Genomic DNA, 17,519 nt, shown 5'->3' with positions numbered 1-17,519 from the left:
ACCTAGCAAGACCTCATCTCTAATAATAATAATAATAGCATTTCTACTGATCTTTGAAGAATCTTTTGAAAAACAAGTTAATGATATCATGTAGGGGGTGTGTGTGTGTCTGTGTCTGTGTGTGTGTGTGTGTCTGTGTATGTGTGTGTCTGTATGTGTGTGTCTGTGTGTGTGTCTGTGTGTGTGTCTGTGTGTGTGTCTGTGTGTGTGCGTGTGTGTGTAGCACTGCCTGATCATTTCTCCAGAATAGCTTTGGTTTTACTGCTGTTTCACAAAACAAAATTTGACAGCATCTGCAAATCTAAAGATATAAGATTTGAAGTCTTTATTTATTTATTTTTGAGATGGAATTTCGCTCTTGTTGCCCAGACTGTAGTGCAATGGCAGATCGCGGCTCATTGCAACCTCCGCCTCCCAGGTTCAAGCGATTCTCCTGCCTCAGCCTCCCGAGTAGCTGGGATTACAGGCGCCCGCCACCATGCCCAGCTGATTTTTGTATTTTTAGTAGAGATGGGGTTTCACTATATTGGCCAGGCTGGTCTCTAATTCCTGACCTCAGGCAATCCACCCGCCTCAGCCTCCCAAAGTGCTGGGATTACAGGCACCGCGCCCGGCTGCTTGACTTGTTTCTTTTATCTGTATAACTTGGGACTCCCCAAGTGTACGGTAATAGATATCTAGGAGAAGTTAGCTTAGAATATTGCCAAGTAAACTGGGCGTGGTGGCTCACGCCTGTAATCCCAGCACTTTGGGAGGCCAAGGCGGGCGGATCACAAGGTTAGGAGATTGAGACCATCCTGGCTAATACAGTGAAACCCTGTCTCTACTAAAAATACAAAAAATTAGCCAGGCGTGGTGGCAGGCGCCTACGATCCCAGATACTCAGGAGGCTGAGGCAGAGGAATTGCTTGAACCCAGGAGGCAGAGCTTGCAGTGAGCCAAGACCGCACCAGTGCAATCCAGCCTGGACAACAGAGTGAGACTCCATCTCAATCAATCAATCAATAATTGAAGAGCTTGCAGTGAGCCAAGATTGCGCCACTGCACTCCAGCCTGGTGTATGGTAGTTCTGTTTTTAATTTTTTGAGACTCCATCTCAAAAAAAAAAAAAAAAGAAAGAATCATGCCAAGTAACAGGGAGAAGCTACATGTGTTTGTTTCCCAGGGCTGCCATTACAAATTACCATAAACTTGGTGATTTAAAACATCAGAAATGGCCAGGCGGAGTGGCTCATGCCTGTAATCCCAGCACTTTGGGAGGCCAAGGTGGGTGGATCACCTGAGGTCAAGAGTTCAAAACCAGCCTGGGCAACATGGTGAAACCCCATCTCTATTAAAAATACAAAAATTAGCCGGGTGTGGTGGCAGACACCCGTAATCCCAGCTACTCGGGAGACTAGGCAGGGGAATCCCTTGAACCCAGGAGGCAGAGGTTGCAGTGAGCCGAGATCACGCCATTGCACTCCAGCCTGGGCAACAGATTGAGACTCCATCTCGAACAATCAATCAATCAACAGAAATATATTCTCTCGCAATTCTAAAGGCCCAAAATCAGAAATTAAGATGTTGGCAGGGCCACCACCCTCCACAGACTCTAGAGAAGATGCCTTCCTTGCCTCTGCCAGTTTCTGGTGTCTCTAGGTGTTCCTTGGCTTGTGGCTGCATGACTCCAGTCTGTGCCTCTGTCTTCATGTGGCCTTCACTTCCTTCTCACTGTGTCCTTCTTTCTTCTGTCATTGGACTTAGAGCCCAGCTGGATAATCTAGGATGATCTCATCTCAAGGACCTTAATTATATCTGCAAAGACCCTGTTTCCAACAAGGTAACATTAATAGGTTCTGAGGACTAAGATGTAGACATATCTTTTTGGGGGCCACCACTTAACCCACTACAGCAACCAAGAATTAAAACTTACCCATATGAGGCTGGGCCCCTGTAATCCCAGCACTTTGGGAGGCCAAGGCAGGCGGATCACTTGAGGTCAGGAGTTCAAAACCAGCCTGGCCAACATGGTGAAACCCCATCTTTACTAAAAATATAAAACTTAGCCAGGTGTCATAGCACATACTGTAATCTCAGCTACTCAGGAGGCTGGGGCAGGAGAATCACTGGAACTCAGGAGGCAGAGGTTGCAGTGAGCTGAGATCACACCACTGCATTCCAGTCTAGGTGACAGAGCAAGACTCTTTCTCAAAAAAAAAAAAAAAAAATCACCCATATGTAGTCTACAAAAATAAAAGCAAACAAAAAATGTGAATTTAACTGTGACAGTACCAACCACTATAATCCTAGCACTTTGGGAGGCCAAGGCAGGAGGATCCCCTGAGACTAGGAGCTCAAGACCAGCGTGGTCAACAGTGAGACCCCATCTCTGTTTTTTAAAATAAACAATAAATGTAAAAAAGAAAAAGAAAATGTATCTATCTGTTTAACAGCCTAATTTTTTTTCTTTTAGAAACCTAACTATCTGGCCGGGGGTGGTGGCTTATGCCTGTAATCCCAGCACCTTGGGAGGCTGAGGCGGGCGAATCACAAGGTCAGGAGTTCAAGACCATCCTGGCTAATTTGGTGAAACCCCATGTCTACTAAAAATACAAAAAATTAGCCGGGCGTGGTGGCAGGTGCTTGTAGTCCCAGCTACTTGGGAGGCTGAGGCAGGAGAATGGCGTGAACCCGGGAGGCGGAGCTTGCAGTGAGCCAAGATTGCGCCACTGCACTCTAGCCTGGGCGACAGAGCGAGACTGCGTCTCAAAAAAAATAAATAAAAAAGAAAGAAAGAAACCTAACTATCATCTTTACCTGAGTAACGTCAGTTGATCTTTCAAGGGGAAGATTCAAGTGTTACTTCCTCAGAGAGGCCTTACCTGATTACTCAGTATAAATTATAAACAACTATATTGCCTGCAGCTTTTTTTTTTTGAGTCATATGTCTGTCTACAACTTTTACAATTAAAAAAAAAAAAAAAAAAAAGGAGTTAACCTAAAACCTTCTGCATTTCACTATTGTGATCAGTTCCTAACTGCACATAATGGACATGAGCTTGAATTTCCACAAATACGGCTAGTCAAATGGGGCAGAGACTACTGACTACAACATTTGGTACATAGATGAGACGTCCTCAGTGAATGTTTTTTGGGATTTTTTTTTTTTTTTTTTTTTTGAGACGGAGTCTCGTTGTGTCACCCAGGCTGGAGTGCAGGGGCGTGATCTCAGCTCACTGCAATCTCCACTTCCTGGGTTTAAGCGATTCTCCCACCTTAGCCTACTGAGTAGCTGGTATTATAGGTGCCTGCCACCACACCTGGCTGATTTTTGTATTTTTAGTAGAGATGGGGTTTCATCGTGTTAGCCAGGCTGGTCTCAAACTCTGACCTCAGGTGATCCACCTGCCTCGGCCTCCCAAAGTGCTGGGATTACAGGTGTGAGCCACCGTGCCCAGCCAATAGATGTTTATTAATTGAATTATTCTTCAGATATTCAGGAGCTCAAAAAAATAGGCACTATCAACTGGGCACTTTGGCTCACACCTATAATCCCAGCACTTTGGAAGGCCAAGGTGGGCAGATCTTGAAGTCAGGAGATCGAGACCATCCTGGCCAACATAGTGAAACCCTGCCTCTACTAAAAATACAAAACTTATCTGGACGTGGTGGCAAGTGCCTGTAGTCCCAGCTACTCAGGAGGCTGAGGCGCGAGAATCACTTGAACCAGGGAGTCAGAGATTGCAGTGAAGCCGAGATTGTGCTGCTGCACTCCAGCCTGGTGACAGAGCAAGACTCCATCTCAAAACAAACAACAAAAAAATAGGTACTTTCCTTGATTCCTTACTCTCACTCACACATTTATTTCTTCTTTACCTCCAAAACATACTCTGCATCCACATCCTTTCCTCTCTCTCTCCTACCACAGCCCTCGCCTCTTTACTGGCTGTGGCTTACACAGGGCTGCCTATGCCATGGGCCCTGTATACTCTCTGAGTTCATAAAATACCGTTTTCTTCCCAGTTCACTCCACTCCACATTGATCTTTTTACATTCCAAATACACTAAGCTCACTTAAGGCCTTAGCTATTGGAGTTAGTTAAGGCCTTTGTAGTGGTTCTTTCTACCTCAAGTGCTCTTGCCTGGGATCTCCATGTATTTATTTAGCTCCTTGTAACTCAGGTCTGATACAAATCATTTCCTCGGGAAGACCTTTTCATTCTAAAGTAGTTCCATCATCCTGTATCATATTATCTTTTTTTTTTTGAGACGAAGTCTCCCTCTGTCGCCCAGGCTGGAGTGCAGTGGCCGGATCTCAGCTCACTGCAAGCTCCGCCTCCCGGGTTCACGCCATTCTCCCGCCTCAGCCTCCCGAGTAGCTGGGACTACAGGCACCTGCCACCTCGCCCGGCTAGTTTTTTGTATTTTTTAGTAGAGACAGGGTTTCACCATGTTAGCCAGGATGGTCTCGATCTCCTGACCTCGTGATCCACCCGTCTTGGCCTCCCAAAGTGCTGGGATTACAGGGTTGAGCCACCGTGCCCGGCTCATATTATCTTTTTTTTTATATGGCATTTATCACTTCCTCATATTTTCTCAGGTTTATGTGTTTGCTTATTATCTGTTGCACCTTACTAGAACGCTTATTTGTCTTGCTCATGGATGTATTCCATGTGCCTAGAACAACACCTGGGATAGAGGAGGAACTCAATTATATGATCAACAAATGAATGAGTGAATTAACATATTGATATATCTGAACAAGACATAAACCTCTTGTTCTACCCTTCTACCCTTCCCAGCAACCCAGGGAACAAACTCCTCATGTTCTGTAACCCCCATCCTTGGACTTGACATATGCTTCACCTTTTTCCGTTAAAGAGGTGATGATAGTGATGATAGTAGTAATTTTAACTGTTCGTGTGTTGAGGTGCGCACAGAAGACTAGCATGCGCTCAGCTAGCCTTTCCAAGTCCTTCCATGCTCCCAGATGTCCCTGTCTCTTACAGGCTCTCCTTGGGCTCTACCCAGGCCTTTGCTTTTAAACCTGCTTTCTCCTGACCTGGACTAGTGATTTTTTCCATTGGTTTGAGTCCTACATGAATTACAGGCCTCTCCTCCTTGCTCCACAGAACCAAAGAATTTTACTGCTGAGATGAATCTTAGAAAAGAGGAAGAAATGTATAATGGTTAAGAACAGAGGCTCTGAAGTCAGACTGCCTGGATTTGAATGTCTCCATCATTTACTAGCTGGGTAGCTTTGAGCAGTTTGTGAACTTAATTTCTGTGTTTATTTTATTTTTTATTTTTTTTTTATTTTTTTGAGACAGGGTCTCACTCTCACCCAGACTGGAGTGCAGTGGTACAATCTTGGCTCACCACATCCTCCACTTTCCAGGGTCAAGAGATTCTCCTGCCTCAGCCTCCCGAGTAGCTGGGATTACAGGCACATGCCACCACACCTGGCTAATTTTTGTATTTTTAATAGAGATGGGGTTTCACTATGTTGGCCAGGCTGGTCTTGAACTCCTGACCTCAAATGATCACCCACCTCGGCTTCCCAAAGTGCTGGGATTACAGGTGTGAGCCACCGTGCCAGGCCCTCTATGTTTTTTTAAATATAGATAAAAATAGTTGTCCCTTGGTATCCTCAGGGGTTTGGCTCCAGGACCGCCCCCCCCCCCAACACACACTGTTACAAAATCTTTGGGTGCTCAAGTCCCATATATGAAATGGTGGCATAGTATTTTTGTATATAACCTACACATATCTTTCCATATACTTTATTTCTTTATTTTTAAATCATCATCAAAATATGGAACACTTCACGAATTTATGTGTCGTCCTTGCACAAGGGCCATGCTAATCTTCTCCGGATCATTCCAGTTTGAGTATATGTGCTGCCAGATGAGCGCTAGATGCTGGTGACCCTTGAACAGTGTGGGATTAGCTGTTTTCACCCCACACAGTTGAAAATCCTAGGATAACTTGGGACTCACCAAAAACTTAACTACTAATAGCCCACTGTTGACCAAAAGCATTACTGATACCATACAGTCAATTAACACATAAACTAACATCTATATATTTTTTATGTATTCACTACATACCTTTTTCCTAATTTTTTTTTTTTTTTTTTGGTACTTCTATGTTGTGTGGTCTATCTATGAGGTTTTCCAAATTGTCATAAGTCTCCAAAAAGTTTTCCAATGTAATTTATTGAAAAAAAAATCTGCTTGTAAGTGGACCTATGCAATTCAAGCCTGTGTTGTCCCAGGGTCAACTGTACTTTAAATTATCTCAAGATTACGTATAATACCCATTACTATGTAAATGCTATAAATAGTTGTTATGCTGTATTTTTAAATTTGTAATAGTTTATTGCTGCATTGTTACTTTCTACTGGTTTTCTTTTCTTAAATTTTATTTTATTTATTTATTTATTTTTTTTTTTGAGATGGAGTTTCGCTCTGTTGACCAGGCTGGGCTGGAGTACAGTGGCGTGATCTTGACTCACTGCGACCTCCGCCTCCCAAATTCAAGCGATCCTCCTGCCTCAGCCTGCCGAGTAGCTGAGATTACAGGTGCCCACCACCATGCCCAACTAATTTTTGTATTTTTAGTAGAGACAGGGTTTCGCCATGTTGGCCGGGCTGGTCTTGAACTCCTGACCTCAGGTGGTCCACCCACCTTGGCCTCCCAAAGTGCTGGGATTACAGGCGTGGCCACTGCACCCAACATTTTCTTAAATATTTCTGATCTGCAGTTGGTTGAATCCATGGGTATGGAACCTATACATATGAAGGACCAATTGGACCCACCTCATAGGGTTGTGAGATTAAATCTACATAAAACACTTACGTTTGTGGCTGTCATGTGGTGAACAATTAGTCAATGTCAGCTGCTTCTGTTATGAAGTTGATAATTTAAACAAAATTTAGTGTGGCTGAAGTATTTATTCAGCCAAAAGCAATAGGTACTGTGCTGGGCACAGAGTTCCACCCTCAAGAAGCTCAGAGTCTAATAGGGAAGAAAGATAAGTGTAGAAGCAGTTCCAGTTGGGTATGATAAGTGCTAATGAGAATAAGAGGATCTAGGAGCTTAAAAGCGGGGGCCCTAATTCATACCGGTGGTTGGGAAAGAGTGAGGCCAGAGTAGAGACAGCAGTACTTTTTGTCGGGCTTCTGCTGTGAGTCTCAGCTGTCTTTATTTTTTCCCAAAAGGTTAGACACCTTCAGAAATCGGAACCTTCTAGGCCCTGGCACTGTCTCTTCCTTGGCTATTTTAGAGGTTACAAACCAGTCTCTAGGCATAATTTAGCACAGAATTTCCCAAACAGCACTGTGAAGAACACTGTATACTGCAATATGATGACGGTTCTGTGGATTAAAAAAAAAAAAAAAAAAGGTATTCCATGGTTGAAATAAGTTTGGAAAATGCCAGAGTTATATAGAATTTCTTCCTGCAGCAGTCCTCCTGCCAACTTTTTAATATGTGAATGTGCATTATTAATCTCCAGAAGAGGGATATAGTTCCCAAATTCAATTTACCCCAGACTATCTTTTAATAACTTACAGAGTTAATGTTCCTTGGAATAATTTGAAAGATCCAGGCAGGTGGCCACTGCAGATTTACCATATTAGAATGTAGTCCAGTTCCTCCAGAGTAAAAAATGTCATATTTCTTTTTTTCTTTTTTCTTTTTTTTTTCATTTTTGTTTGCCCCTCCTACCATTTGAAAAAAAATCAAATTTAATTGAGACTGTTTCTTTAGTTCTGCATGACCCGTGTGAGAATAACAACCATCAGAAAATAATGAAGTGTTTTCAATGAGTTCTGACCGTTTGAAGAAAGAACCTTTCTCGGCCGGGCGCGGTGGCTCAAGCCTGTAATCCCAGCACTTTGGGAGGCCGAGACGGGCGGATCACAAGGTCAGGAGATCGAGACCATCCTGGCGAACACGGTGAAACCCCGTCTCTACTAAAAATATACAAAAAACTAGCCGGGCGTGGTGGCAGGCGCCTGTAATCCCAGCCACTTGGGAGGCTGAGGCAGGAGAATGGCATGAACCCAGGAGGCGGAGCTTGCAGTGAGCTGAGATCCGGCCACTGCACTCCAGCCTGGGTGACAGAGCGAGACTCCGTCTCGAAAAAAAAAAAAAAAAAAAGAAAAGAAAGAACCTTTCTCCATGAAATACTGTGTGTCTCCACTATCAGGCCTCTCTTTGTTTAGCACTTAAGAAGAAATGGTTCTATAGCTCATTCGTACACACACTGGGCATAAAATTAGATCTATGACCTCTCAGTGGCTCGCTGGTTGATTTAAGTGGTTTGCTGAAGAAGGTAATGGAAAATTGAACATGACTCCTTTCCCAGTGGCTTCCTGTGATGAAAAAGTTAGAAATTATTTGAGCTGGAGCTCTAGAGTGAGCTTCAGCTTGTATAACTCAGAATATTCCAATTTCTGCCAGGAGAATAAAATGTTTCTAGGTACAATAAAGCTCTACTGTAAAGCACCTCAGGATAGTACAGATGCAGTAAACCTGTGGGTTCAGTTACCTCCTCAGTGTACTTTGAACTGTAAAATCAGAAAATAATCACACAAATACAGCCCCTGTTCTTTACTATTCATGCCCCTGCACAATTCTACTTAGACTGAAAATCATAGTTTATGGCATAATTGGCCTTGATTCTTTGTAGTTATTCTATATGTGCAGTTTACCTTATTATCTGACGAGTCAAGAGAATAAATAATAAAATCTATGGCATAACTCCCACAGGAGCTTTCTGCAACCCCAAGTATTGTTTCTGAAGTTTTAGTCACATCATCAAGTGGTCTCAGTTTCTTTTGTCTCTGGAGGGACAAGGATGGCAGAGATGACCTCTGAGAACCTTTGTGGCTTTCAAATTCTTTGAGTCTAATAATTGGAATGAGTAAGGGAGCCTCAAGTATTTTGTCATTTAGGCTCTGACTGGATTGTTGGGGAAGTCAGAAATTACTGATGGAGTCAGCAATTTCTAGCACACGACAAATTCTTATATTCTGAACAGCTGTCTTTGACAGCCAAGCTGCTACCCTCTCCTGAACTCTAACAGTCCCGTAGCGCTGTCCTATCGAGGACTGTGAGGCCATCACACATCTGGAGCACTAATAGCAACTCTCATTTCATAGCAGTTTCTCTGTGCCAGGCACAACGCTTAGTGCTTTATGCATGTTATCGCTTTTAATCTTTAAAACCGGAATTATCCTCATTCATCTTCATTTTATGGATGGGGAAAATATCAAATGAAGCCGCTTGATCTTGGCTACAGCTAAGAGGTGGAAGAGCCAGGATTCAACCTCAGGTCTCTCTAATTCCATGTCTGTGTTCTTTCCACACCATCATGTTGCCTCTCAGGATACTCCACAATTCTGTTAGAGTCTGAAAATCTTTGCTGAAGCACAATCCAGGGGGCACTGTGGCTTTACCATGTCAAACCATGCTTCGCAGTAGCACTTGGAAGACAGACTCTGGGCTGTTTTTTCCCAGTTGCTTTTGGCTAAGAGTTGACCATTCTTAGGGTGAGAATAAAGTCCTTTTGATAAACTATGATGTTTTGGAGATAGTGCCCTTCTCTTGAATATGAAATGTGACCTTTTTTTCCCCCTACAGTTGTCATAGGAACACCTTAGTAGACACATTCATGATCTTTACCTTTGGAACCATATTACTTTTCACTGAGGAAACCAATACACAAAAGCCTAAAGTCACTTAAATAAAGTCATGTAGCAGGAAAGTTGATTTCCCTTTAAGGGATACCATAGACCAGAAAAAGGCATGTATGCTAAGCTGTGCTTTTCTCAACATCAAAATATGGGATATAGATACACCTTCTGATGACCAAGGTATTCCTCACCACCTCCACTCATTGGTATACCAGTGCTCTGTTGCACTTTTAGATGCTCTTCTAACATCTAGCATTTATTGAGAGTTAACTATATGCAAGAAATTGTGCTGAACATACATTTTGGTTTTAAGTTCAAACCTGAGTTTGAGTCCCTGCTATTCACTAGTTTTGTGACCTTGAACAAATTCCTTAAGTTCTCAAAACCTTGGTTTCCAGATCTGTAGAATGCTGATAGTAGAATACTTGTTTCAGGGTTATTGTGAAAATAAAAAGATAATACTATATTAATATACTAGGTTGACATTAAAATTATACCAAACTGCCTGTTCTGGTTTTTAGCTCATAGGTGCTGGCTTTCTTCTGCCTGTTTATCTTATTACAGGGCTGGAAACAACCTATGCCAACATGGCAACATCATAAAAAGGTGGTTGTTTTTTTTTTTTTTAAATCACCCTTAAAAAAAAAAAAAAAGGCACCAGCTGGGCATGGTGACTCAAGCCTGTAATCCCAGCACTTTGGGAGGCCGAGACAGGCGGATCACGAGGTCAGGAGATCGAGACCATCGTGGCTAACACGGTGAAACCCCATCTCTACTAAAAAATATGAAAAACTAGCCGGGCGAGGTGGCGGGCTCCTGTAGTCCCAGCTACTCGGGAGGCTGAGGCAGGAGAATGGCGTAAACCCGGGAGGCGGAGCTTGCAGTGAGCTGAGATCCAGGCACTGCACTCCAGCCTGGGTGACAGAGCGAGACTCCGTCTCAAAAAAAAAAAAAAAAGCACTAGATAAGGCTTACTCTTTGTTCTCTGAGAAAGTGGAATCTACTGCTTTTTTTAGTCACTTTTGACATTTTTATTAGCTTAGAAGTTCTAAGTTGTTTATACTTATTAATGAGGATTGAAGCTTCTAGCTTCTCCTAAGTTTCATCATTCATCCAAAAATTATTGGTATCTCTGCCTTCAGAAGCCTTTATTAAGTGAGTTCTCTGTTCCTAGGAATATCTAACCCCTATTGATATGTCTGGTATCTTCAGCATTGAAGGGAGAATTCATTAGACTGTAAAGTCCCAAAGACTTGAACCATGTTTTCTACATCTTTGTGTTCTATTCAGAGCCTAGAACAATTCTTCATATAAACAGATGTTCGTTTATGTTATGCAAATGAATTAATTCTGTACCTTTCCAGGTCCTGCAAAGGATGATGAAATACTCTAGTAAGAGCATAGAGTGAGGGGAAGAGTGTTAGGACTGTAGCACCTTCCCGTGTCATTAATTTCCTTTGACTCCTTGAGCAGGTCACTTCTCTGACCCTCAGGTTGGAGTTCGAAATATCTCTAAGGGTTCATGCAGATTTGAAATTGTGTGATTATAACTAAATCAGCTTTTTACTGAATGAAGTAATGTTTTAAGTGACATGTCATAGCCTAAAATTATATTCAAATCTATGGCCTCACAGAGACTGTTAACCCAACTTGCCTATGTGAAATCTTTGTGAAAGTGAACTGATTTATAATTGTCAGGTACATTTGAAGTAAGAGCAAGACTTGAATTCCCGAAAGAAGTGTGGCAGTTTTAATTTATTTCCTTGTTAGGAAATGTAAAACTTAATTAGACCTTGGCTAGTTTCCCTGTAAGATATAATTTATGGAGTTTGGTATAGTAGGTAAAACAGAATGATGGTTCTGTAAAATGCACTGTGTCAAAAAATGAGTGCAGGCTGGGCACAGTGGCACAACCCTGTAATCCCAGCACTTTGGGAGGCCAAAGCGGGTGGATCAGGAGGTCAGGAGTTTGAGAACAGCCTGGTCAACATGGTGAAACTCTGTCTCTACTAAAAAAAAATACAAAAATTAGCCAGGCATGGTGGCACCCACCTGTAATCCCAGCTACCTGGGAGGCTGAAACAGGAGAATTGCTTGAACCCAGGAGGCAGAGGTTGCAGTGAGCCGAGACTGCGCCACTGCACTCCAGCCTGGGTGACAGAGCGAGACTCTATTTCAGGGAAGAAAAAAAATGAATGAGTGCAGGCTGGGGGCAGTGGCACAACCCTGTAATCCCAGCACTTTGGGAGGCTGAAGAGTTCCAGACCAGATTGGTCTGGAACTCCTCAGACTCTGTCTCTACAAAAAATACTTTAAAATTAGCGAGGCATCGTGGCACACACCTCTAGTCCCAACTACTCAAGAGGCTGAGGCAGGAGGATCACTTGAGTCCAGGAGGTTGAGGCTACAGTGAGCTATGATCATGCCACTGCACTCCAGCCTGGGTGACAGAATGAGAAGCTGTATCAAAAAAAAAAAAAAAACGGTGGTGGGGAATGAGGGATGAGTGCGGCTCTATATAAAGTAGCAGTTGAGGAACTTCAAAAAGACATTCCCTTGTCCGGGCACAGTGGCTCACGTGTGTAATCCTAGCACTTTAGGAGGCTGAAGCAGGCAGATCATCTGAAGTCAGGAGTTCAAGACCAGCCTGGCCAACATGGGGAAACCCTGTCTCTACTAAATATACAAAAATTAGCCTGGTGTGGTGGCAGGCACCTGTAATCCCAGCTACTCAGAAGGTTGAGGTGGGAGAATTGCTTGAACCCGGAGGCAGAGGTTGTAGTGAGCCAAGATCACGCCACTGTACTCCAGCCTGGGCGACAGAGCGAGACTCCGTCCCCCACCAAAAAAAAAAAAAAAAGACATTCCAAATCATAAATGCCTTCCGCATTGGCCAGTTTCTGTGATTCAGAGTGTGAACATAGCATAGCTGGGTTCTCTGCTCAGGATCTTAACAAGGATGAAAACACAGTGTTGTTGGTGGGGGCTTCATTTTCATCCGGAGTTCAGGGTCCTCTTCAAAGTTCTTTCCTGCTGTTGGCAGAATTCAAGTCCTTTCAGTTGTAGGACCAAGGACTGCTTTTTTTTGCTGGCTGTTGGCCAGTCATTGCTCTCAGCAGATGACTACAGCTCCTTGCCACCAGTCCCCTCACAGCATGGCAGCTCACTTCTTCAGAGCCAGCAACAGAATCTCTCGCCTTAGTCTGCTAAGATGGATTCTTACATAACGTAGTTATAGGACTGACTAGCCCTTCACCTTTCTCATATACAGTAACCTCATCACAGGATTATCGTAGTCACAGGTTCTGCCCACTTGAGGAGAGGGGATTACACAGGATATGTGGACCAGAAGGTGGGAATACTGGGTGGGGGGCACCTCAGAATTCTGCTCAGCACACCAGCCATCATTTTAGAAACCTACACCTTTGGTTTTCTTATTGGAGAGCTTCTGAAGATAGGGACATTTTAACTGATTTAAATTTTAGGGCTGGAAGATAACTTAGAAATCATTTTGTTTAAACCCTTAGTTTATTTTTTGGTTTTTTGTTTGGTTGGTTGGTTTTTTTGAGACAGAGTCTTGCTCTGTCGCCCAGGCTAGAGTGTGTGGCGTGATCTCAGCTCACTACAACCCCCGCCTCCTGGGTTCTAGCAATTCTCCTATCTCAGCCTCCCAGGTAGCTGGGATTACAGGCACATGCTACCATGCCCAGCTAATTTTTATATTTTTAATAGAGACAGGGTTTTACCATGTTGGCCAGGCTGGTCTTGAACTCCTGACTTCGGGTGGTCTTCCCAGCTCGGCCTCCCAAAGTGTTGGGATTACAGACGTGCCCAGCCTACTTCATTGTTTTTAACATTCATGAAGGGAAATAACTTGCTGAAATCACAGACCAAAAGTTCAGGTTCAGCAACTTCCACACCAGGGTTCTCATTAGTACCCTAGCACCTACTGCTGCTAGAAGGACCTAGAGAATTACATCAATGACTCAATGCTTATATGTGATGGCAGAAAGTTGGGCAAATTCACAGCAAGAATGTAGGGGAGAGCATCCCCCAGACAGCCAAGACATGGCAGGAAGGCAGGAGTGTCACAAAGACATGTAAGGAAGAGATTACAACAGGAAAAAAGCTCCTATTTTATAAATTCTTTTAAAATCTGTGGGAGGCAAGCTCTTGCACTTCATTTCATCATTACATTTGATAAAAACATTTATATGTGAAGAGGAGTGTTGGCCAGGATTCCATTCATTTAAGACAGAGTCATCAATTTTTAAAGTAAAATTATTCGTGATGTAGGCAAGGAAGCTCAAATTCTGAAATAAATGTTTGCCAGAGACCTGGTTTATTTTCCCAAATTTAAAGTCACTTAGCAATTCTAAAGACTGATTCTGGCTTGTGATCACTTTGAATATATTGTGATTTAGTAAAATTAGGTAAGTGCTCTAAGGAGGAGGAGAGCTGCTTTGGGGATTCATGATTACCATCACAAAGAGAAGAGATGGGGGTAGGATAAACTGTTAAAGCATCCACATAAATAGATAAGGAAAGACAAAATCAGCCAACATTACATCCCACTGAGAAAAAGATCAGAAAAAGAATGGTTACTAGAATTACATCAATATTGGGAAAGTATAGAGAGGAATATTTATTATAAGCATTGCTTCTTTGGGGGTTTACTACCTTAAGAGGTTTACTACCTTGAGAAGCCTGGGAAGGTTTAATAAGACACTGTGGCCGGGTCCATTGGCTCATAGCCTGTAATCCCAGCACTTTGGGAGGCCAAGGTGGGTGGTTTGCTTGAGCCCAGGCATTCAAGACCAGCCTGGGCAACATGGTGAAGCCCCATCTCTACAAAAAATACAAAAATTAGCCAGGCATGGTGGTGCGAGCCTGTAGTCCTAGCTACTTTGGAGGCTGCGGAGAGAGGATCATTTGAGCCCAGGATGTTGAGGCTGCAGTGAGCTGTGCCCTCACTACTGCACCCCAGCCTGAGCAACAGACCAAGACCTTGTCTCAATTAAAACAAAAAAAAAATTTTAATAAAATTTTTTAAAAATGCAAAAACTAGCCAGGTGTGGTATAATCCACACCTGTAGTCCCAGTTACTAGGTAGGCTGAGGTGGGAGGACCAGGAGCCCAGGAGGCAGAAGTTGCAGTGAGCCATGATCTTGCCACAGCACTCTAGCCTGAGCAACAGAACCAAGACCCTGTCTCAAAAAAAACAAACAAAAAAGACACTGGTAAAGGTGACTATTTAGTCTTTAATTTCAACAAACCGAATTTAAATATATCAGTTGCTCTCAGTTTAGCCATCAGAGACTCAGACTCTGTTGTGGCTGACCCCCATAGACCACCAAGGAAATAATTTTTTAAAGAGAAAGGGAAAAGGTACCTTCTTCTCAAGATTGAGATAAGAGTAAATAAGGAACTGGTTAAATAAAGAAGTAAATTATGATCCATCCTATCAGTGGAATACTATGCAGCTATTGAAGGAAGCTGCTCATGTCCACCTGGAATTATTTCTAAGATATGTTGTTGAGTAAAGCAAAACAATATTTAGTACACCACCATTTTGTGGGAAAAGGGAAGAAGTGAAGAGTAAATATTTGATTTTATATGGACGGAATATTTCTGGGGAAACTGGTGATATTGTCTCTGAACGACTGGGTGACTGGGGTATAAGGCTGGGGGAGAGACTTCACCCCTTTTGTACCATTCAGATTTTGAAGCAGATTAATATATTAGCTAATCAAAAAGATCTTTTGTTTGTTTGTTTGCTTTTTGAGACATGGTCTTGATCTGTTGCCTAGGTTGGAGTGCAGTGGTGCAGTCACGACTCACTGCAGATTTGAACTCCTGGGCTCAGGTAATCCTCCCGCCTCAGTTGCCCAACTAGCTAGGACTGCGGGAGCACACCACCATGCCCAACTAACGTTTTTTAAAATTTTTCGTAGAGATGGGGCCTTCCTCTGTTGCCCAGGCTGGTCTCAAATTCTTGGCCTCCCAAACCACTAGGATTATAAGCGTGAGCCACCGCACCTGTCCTAAGTGAAAACAACTTTATAAAATAAAGGTAAGAGAATGAATATTTAAACAGTGTGAAAGGGAAAAGCAAGTTAATATTGGACAGAGTCTTGCTCTGTCGCCCAGGCTGGAGTGCGGTGGCGCCATCTCAGCTCACTGCAACCTCTGCCTCCTGGGTTCAAGTGATTCTCTTGCCCCAGCCTCCTGAGTAGCTGGGATTACAGGCATGTGCCACCAGGCCTGGCTAATTTTGTATTTTAGTAGAGATGGGGTTTCGCCATGTTGGCCAGTCTGATCTCGAACTCCTGCGCTCAAGTAATCTGCCTGCCTTGACCTCCCAAAGTGCTGGGATTACAGGCATGAGCCACCATGCTTGGCCTGTTTTAAAGGCTTTCTTGCAAGGAGACTTCACTAGTCCTCTGTAAGATTTCTCCTAATGTACTTGCCCCCTGCACCTTCTGTTCTAACTCTCTAATGAGGCCTTAGCACTCTTTCCTGCTTTTAATACTGTATTCAAACAGAAACTCCCACCCCACATCACCCACTACCATACATGTGCAGTTGGTCTCTTTTTTCCTTTAGAATTCAGATACAGGCTGGGCACAGTGGCTTACGCATGTAATCCCAGCACTTTGGGAGATCAAGGCAGGCAGATCACCTGAGGTCAGGAGTTTGAGACCAGCCTGGCCAACATGACGAAACCCTCTCTCTACTAAAAAAAACAAAAAATTAGCCAGGCATGGTGGCGGGCCCCTGTAATCCCAGCTACTAGGGAGACTGAGGCAGGAGAATCACTTAAACCCAGGAGGCAAGGTTGCAATGAGCTGAGATTGCACCACTGCACTCCAGCCTGGGCGACAGAGCGAGACTCCGTCTCAAAAAAAGAAAAAAAGAATTCAGATCCAAAATGTAACTCCTACTGAATACACACTATTCCATTATATCCCATATGTGTGTATTAGTATATCTGATATCTCTTCTACGTGTTTCTCCATCTTTGTGTGTGTGTGTGTGTGTGTGTGTGTGTGTGTATATAGGTGGATATATACACAGTCTCCTCCACTAAACTGTGATTGTCCCATGGGTGTGTCAGCTGAAATCATTGACTACCTAATGGTGCTTGCAGAAATGCTAGCCCTTTGTGGACAAGATGTGATGGGGATTTTTAATAAACCCAGACACAATACTAGACAATGGCAATAAATGTTACTGCCAAGTCAGTTTGTACCAAATTAAACGTGTAAGCCCATTGAAGCCATCATCTGGGAGGATGCTCTGAGGCTCAGAAAACAGATCTTCTCCATGGTGTGTCCTGGAAGTTAGGAGCTAGGACTAGCAGCATCACGACAGTCAGGCAGCCTGAGTACACAGGGGGTCAAAGGGCATAGGGCCTAAGAACACCGTGCAGAACAAGGAATTGTTATAATTTCCATTACTCGTAGACTGCATTGCTCTTGGCTCCTTAAATTGCTAGTTCTCCTAAATGTTGTCCTTTCCCCTCCCCTCACCCCAGAACTAGGTTAAAATGTGCATTTGCATTAACAAAAGCTCATGGAAGAAGATACAAAAGACAGGACACATGCTCTTCAAGGAAATATCCTCCCCCTTGTTCCACCCAAGGCCATCTAGGGATGGACTTAAGAAAACAAGACGGCCGGGTGCGGTGGCTCAAGCCTGTAATCCCAGCACTTTGGGAGGCCGAGACGGGCGGATCATGAGGTCAGGAGATTGAGACCATCCTGGCTAACACGGTGAAACCCCGTCTCTATTAAAAAATACAAAAAACTAGCCGGGCGAGATGGCAGGCCC

At 43.4% G+C, this 17,519-nt stretch overlaps 1 protein-coding gene and 1 non-coding gene across 4 annotated transcripts in view; one reads left to right on the top strand and one right to left on the bottom strand.

The window, feature by feature from the left end:
* Positions 1-17,519, top strand: part of MICU1 (mitochondrial calcium uptake 1) — a 255,950-nt gene that overhangs the window by 221,626 nt on the left and 16,805 nt on the right. The window lies entirely within an intron of this gene.
* On the bottom strand, positions 5,792-5,897 carry LOC111537985. Its single transcript, XR_002730165.1, has one exon. It is a non-coding gene; the product is annotated as a U6 spliceosomal RNA (small nuclear RNA).

This window comes from Piliocolobus tephrosceles, chromosome 9 (assembly GCF_002776525.5).
Source record: "Piliocolobus tephrosceles isolate RC106 chromosome 9, ASM277652v3, whole genome shotgun sequence".
NCBI lineage: Eukaryota > Metazoa > Chordata > Mammalia > Primates > Cercopithecidae > Piliocolobus > Piliocolobus tephrosceles.
This window is presented reverse-complemented; position numbering and strand designations above follow the sequence as displayed.